The sequence below is a fragment of the Camelina sativa genome, chromosome 11, assembly GCF_000633955.1.
Source record: "Camelina sativa cultivar DH55 chromosome 11, Cs, whole genome shotgun sequence".
Taxonomy (NCBI): Eukaryota; Viridiplantae; Streptophyta; class Magnoliopsida; order Brassicales; family Brassicaceae; genus Camelina; species Camelina sativa.
This window is the reverse complement of record NC_025695.1, coordinates 33,513,470-33,520,177: the sequence shown is the minus strand read 5'-3', so window position 1 is coordinate 33,520,177 and position 6,708 is coordinate 33,513,470.

The following is a 6,708-nucleotide window of genomic DNA, read 5'->3' as shown; positions in this document are numbered from 1 at the left end:
CCCCCCCCCCCCCCCCTGCCATTAGAAAAAATATTAATAAATACACACAGTATACAGTGATACGCACAAGTATGCCGATGACCTTGATTTGGCCCCACAAATAAAGTTTAATTTGTTATATATACTCTCAATTTTGTTTCAATTAAGGATGCATTCGATGTAAAAAAGCTTTTCTTGGGTTGAATATATTTTTACATTTATTCAGAAAAAAATAGTAAAAGTATTAAGATTTATAATCATCGATTCTAATTAAACCAATAATACCATGGTAACAAAAAAAATTTAAACATGGAAATAAATCAGAAATTTGATTTCAGTCCACAGAATCAACTCGTCGTAAGCAATGAAACGAATGGTGTCTAGTGAAGTGATTAAAAAACAATTAGTAATTACCTACTAACTACAAAACAAATTAATATGAGATGATTAAGAATTAACTTATATTTTTATGAAAAGCATTTTATTTTAATCGACTTTAAATCATATGATCGCCAACTTAATTTGAGAAATGAGAAACACATATTGCAGCATCGGTTTTTTTTGGAAAAGAGGACTTCTTGATGGTAACATGTTTATAATAAACTAGGTTTAACCCGTGGTACACCACGGATAATTTTTTTTTTAAAACTTTTGAATATATTATAAATAGATCAAGTTTTTTTGAGTTTTAGAGGGGTATTAAACTCATATTTTAGAAGATTTTAAAGTATTTTTAAAATTACTTGTTATTCAATTAATGATTTTTAAAACTCTTTTAAAATCCTATGTTATTCAACTTGAAATTTATATAAAATTATTTAGAATGATTCACGATCTCTTGTTATTCAATTCAAATATGTAAAACTCACTTAAAATGTACTGTTATTCAAAATATTACAAATTTTTTAAAAATAGCTACTTTGAATAATTTTAAAAGACTTTGTTAGCTTTTTTAGTTAAAAAATATGACTCATACAATGAAGGATTTCCAGAAAAAAAAGGTCAAACCCTATAAAACTCACACCCTACGTACATGACGCCACCGCCGGAAAAGAGCCTTGTCCTCAAGGTTCTCATGAAGTAAACAGGTTCATATCTTTCATTGCCTTCATACGTTGCATCAGTCACAAACTTGTTTCCTTCTCGTTTCAGCCATCGTAAAGAAGATAGAAGTAGCTTACCAAGGTTTCTCACGTTGACGTGATTAAATTTTTTAGTTACTGCAGTGACGGCCTCTTCTTTTAGCGGGTTGATGTCGAGAGTTTTTGTTGAACTGAAACCACCTTGCCCACTAACCTCCACACGTCGACCATCGTTCACTCCCTCAATGAAGCCGTCTTCATCGTAAACGTCATAGATCGATCGGATCATCACTGTTGTAATATCGAAATCTGAAAGAAACTGACTTTGATCCAAATAAAGCATGCACTTAACATGACACTGAGGATCCAAATTTGATTAAGAAATCAAATTGGGGCTCTGATACCAAATGTTAGCTATAAAAGCTAATTTCAGTCACTCTTCAAAGCCAAAGAGAATTGCTCATAAGAACAACACAAGAACAAAAGTTTCTTAACAATATTTTCTTCATGTTCGATTCTACAATAGCCAAGATGCTTAAATACACATAGGAAATTTGGCCCTTGAATAGCCAATATTTTCTTCATGTTCGACACCATCTCCATAACTCTCTCTGTGTTTATTGAACTCTTAACTTAGAAAAATTTGGCTCTTGAATCAGTAGGGCTCTGATACCATGTTAGAAGCAAAAGCTTCTCTCTCACAAATAAACAAAACAAACGTACTTGTTGATGTGTTTTATAGAAGATAGAGCAGAGTATTAGAGAAACTTGTGATTTTATTAATAAACTGGAAAAACTTGAGTTTTACAATGATGAGACTATGTTTTTAAATCAAACGTTGTAACTGCTACAAACGTCACAATGCTTATAAGCATCGTTTAATACAAATACAACCTCTAGCTTAATAATTAAGATAATTAAACTCAATTAAATCCAACACACTCTTGGGGTATCACCACCAATGCGCTCTCCTGCACCTGCAATCTTCACAGAGAAACTCGAATAAATCTACTCTATTGTATCTCGGCATCTTGGCATCTTGTACTTCCCTTTTTTCATTACCACTGCTACGCCAAGCTCTTGTAAAAAAAAAAACTGTTCCTTTTGGTAAATAATATTCATATATCATAAAAAAAAAAGTAGACAAATGGTGTGTTTTGAAACATCCTAAAATCACTTACAAAATCTCACAGATTCTCATTTCATTTTTATTTTCTTTAAATTAAAATCTCTAACAAATCATCAAATCTCCTAAAATCTTACTCAAATTTCTCAAAATCCTAAAATATTAAAATCTAACCAAATCCTAGAAAAAACAAGTTGAATATCCCCCTTTTAATATAAATGTTACATTGTTATATATGTGTATGTGTTCTCACAATAATTAATAATTTGTGTTATCTAAAGTATATATTATAAATAAATCAAGTTTCTTTCTTGTTTGGCACGGATAAGGATAGTTGATGGTTTTGCTTTATTGGGTATCTTCTGTTTGATAGTTACCAATACAAAAGATCACTTACTTGATCGATTTTACATATGGCCTGTTATAATGAATTGCATCAATAACATAGCTATTACGAACTGGATTGATTTGAAATCGATAATGATTAACCAATTTATAGATTTGAAATCGATAACTTGTGTGACTATTTTTTGTTGTTACTTGGACAGCCAAATGTTGTAAGAGTAAACATATTGATTATGTATTCAGTTTTGTTAAGACTTCAACAAATTAATTAGTTTGTCAACAAAAAATTCTTACAGGATTATATATGGAAGAAAATAAAGGCAAGATTTGGGTTGTTTAATGAATTTAGATATGACAATTTTGTGTATATATACATATGTTTTGCTTCGTAGGTGAAGCTTTATGAACCAAAAAAATGGAAGAAGCTAAGGCATTAGCAATCAATCTGGACAAAGGTTAGAAAAAAACTCATATAAGTATATAGTTTTTTCTATCTATGGATGAAATAACTTAAATAAAGATTGAAGTTTGCTTGGTAATATATGATCTGGCTTGTTCTCCTTTTCAAACCCACTTTGAAAATGAGTCACCTGTAATTTTTAAAAAAATAAGACATATTTAATACGACATATAGAAGAACTTCATATAACACAATATCATCTAAGTAGATGTATAAGAAAGCGAACCATTGGAGATGTCATAATTAATTTGTTTGCTTGTGCTTTGGAATAAGGGTGTCGAGCTTGGTGATTTTAGGTGAGGTGAATGAAAGCCATAGTTAAGTTGTTTTCGCTTAAGAGAAGAGTGGAAGAGTTTGGTGCTTGAAGGTGAAGTGAAGGAAGAGTATTTATAGTGTATAGTTAAGATTGTAGGGTTTTTCATTTAGAATTCGCAAAAAAACGTGATGAGCAAGTTTAGAAGATTTGATTTGATTTCAAAATGAAAATTTTGGGAAACTATATTCGGAATATGATTCTAATATCCTATGTTTTAATGAGTGTGCTTTTATGTTTTGTGAGAAGAACTTATAATTGGAAAATGAAATCATCTTCTCTTATTCATCGGAATCTATTAACTGTATCTTCTGTCATTTGAAAACAGTTTTGTTATTCACATCATCGTAGATATTATCTTCTTCCTTTATTTGTAGAATTCCATGTTTACCTTATTTTTCTTTTATAATTAAAAAAGATCTGATTAGTGCAATCAAAATTTGATTTGAGAATTAAAACCCACCCGACATTTAGGATCACACAAATAACCTTAATAAGCTTTGATTAATTGTCTAAACCTAAGGGTATTTTGTGGAAATCCAGATAACATATAGAGAATGACACAAAAATGTACTCCAAAAGGTTAAGATACATATTCATTATATATTAAAATAACTCAAATGTAAAATAATCTATATCCGAATATAATTGTTTGGTTATAAAAATCCTAAAACAATTTTTAAAATATATACCCGTTTATAAAAATTCAAATCACATCATATGCTGAAAAAAATATAAAATTTTATTAACTTTATGCATTAAATAGTAATTTAAATAATTAAATATAAAGTTAAATAAAAGTGTAAGGAGAATTATATTTTAATCTAATATATTGCTTTAAATTAGGTAGATAGATTTTAGAAAATTAATATTATCAAATAAGGAAATCATTGTGTTTGGATACAAAGATAAAGAGAAAATGACACAAAATGTACTCCAAAAATGTTAAGATAGATAAACTAATTGATATTTAGTTTACGTTGTTAAACACACACCAAAAAAAATCCCAATTTCGAATCTTCTTAATTGTTTGAACTTTATTAATATTAATAAACTTTGTTAATTATTTTGTATTGTTGTGAAGATAATATACATTTCATAAATCTATAAATATAAAATTTTACAATTTTAAAGAATTATTTTTAAACCAGTCAAGCAAACAAACAACAAATGAAATTACTGGTCGTTGATTGCTATCGTTATCTCAGCAACAGGCAATCATAATTAAATTCATAAATATATATCTCTAAGGACATAAAGGTGTTTCACTCTTTTTATTTCTGTTTTTTTACTTTAATTTATTTGTTTTCATTTTTTGTTTTAATTGCTACAATTTTGAAATCGAAAAGCTGATGATCCTATATTTTTTTTTCAGGATTTGTGAGATCGTCGTCTCCTTGCAACCAGGATCTTGAAGATGACAAGTTTTTGAAATGTCGTTTGTTGGCTTTGTTTTGTTATTGTGGTGATGACCAGGATATCTTAATTTCAACTGTTGGACAGTTTGACAACTAAGTTGATTTGTAAGAGCTGGAAAGAGAATAACGACCCTTGTGAATGGTTTGCGATATAACCTTTGAAGAGGATATCATTAAGAGCAATTCAGAGCCGTGGCTATGTATTATTATAGAAACATCAAACATTAGTTTCCGGCCCATTATTTCTGAAGAAAATTTAAATTTAAAATTTCCAAAGTTTATTAAGTATATTAGAAAAAATACTGTATGTTGTAAAAGAAAGAAGAGAGCATTCTTCTCTCACTACAAAAAAACAGGTATGTTATATCATTTATTTTGTATCACAAAATTAAATGAAGTAATTTTAAATTACTTATTTTCAAGTGACGCAAATAAATATTATTAGCATCAATCATATCAATTGATATTATAATTATCTAATATTACGTCAATTATTTAAAACTGATTCAGTTTCTATTAGATTGTATCACTTTATTAAAAGTGATATAAAATATATTTTTATATCATTTAGATAATTGATGTCTTTATTTTTTTTGTAAAATCACTTTTTTAAACGATATAAAACTTATATCAATAAAAAACTGATTCTAAATTAAATTATATTTATATAATTAATAAATATGTTTACAAAAAGACTTGTGAACGTAAACAAAAAAACTCAAAATCTTTAATAATTTGTATCACCATCGACAAACCTAATCCCAACTAGCATCTCTTTTCTTCTTGGAGTTTTTAACACAAATTAGATCCTTAATCATAAGTAAGTGTTTTTCTGACTTTGATTCTATGATTAGCTTTAATTAATTACAGATTGACATCAGGGTTTGTTTAATTATTTGACTCTAGAATTATGGTCTCACGCAGGATTTTCTTGAGAATTGACTTTTATTTGTGAAGAAACACTCGGCTTGAACAACACATATTGGAATTAATCAAACAAGTTACGACTCGGTTCGCCTTACACCACGACTTCTTATTCACACAACAACCGGACAACTTCACGCCGATTCTATTCCTAATTAGGTGTTTATTAATCTTCTTAATTTTTCTAGGTTTATTTTTTTCTTTAAAGTAAAACCCAAAAACGTTCTTTCAGGTTTTGATGGATAAGTCATGGATAAAGAAACCACGTTTATCTCAAGATTACTTATCTGGGGTTAAAAATTTCTTGGATTTTGCATTTAGTAAATCAACTGCAGCCACAATGAAATGTCCATGTAACCGTTGTTCTCTAGCCAAATTCAAGTCAAGAGAAGATATTGAAGGTGATTTGATATGCTATGGCTTTTTAAGTTCTTACACAAGTTGGGTGTTTCACGGAGAGAGAATATTTGTCACAGAAAATGCAAGAGTACCTACTGATGATTTAGCTCAAGTTGAAATGGATTCAACTTTGAATCTCTTGGATGATCTTTTCCCTGGTATTAATACTAATATGTATGGTGAAAATGCATTTGGATCTTGTGAGCAGCCTATGGACACTGATAGACCATCAACTTCAAGTGGAAATTTTAGAAAAGAAGAAAGTTTTGATGAGTTGCTTGCTGATTTTACCCAAGAGCTATATGATGGATGCACAAAATTCACGAAGTTGTCTTTTATATTGAAGTTGTACCATATCAAGTGTATGTGTGGGATAAGTGACAAAGGCATATCTATGGTGCTTGATTTGCTGAAAGAAGCATTTACACATGCTAAGTTGCCAAAGTCATTTAATGACATGAAGGGAGTTATTCGTAAATTAGGATTGAGTTACGAGAAAATTCATGCATGTCCAAATGATTGCATGTTATTTTGGGAGGCAGATGCAGAAAGGGAGACTTGTAAAGTTTGTGAAGCTTCTCGTTGGAAACAAAATATTTCTGCCAAGAGTAAGGTTAGGCTAAGTACGGTATCTGGATCAGAGAAAATAAAGAAGAAAACTC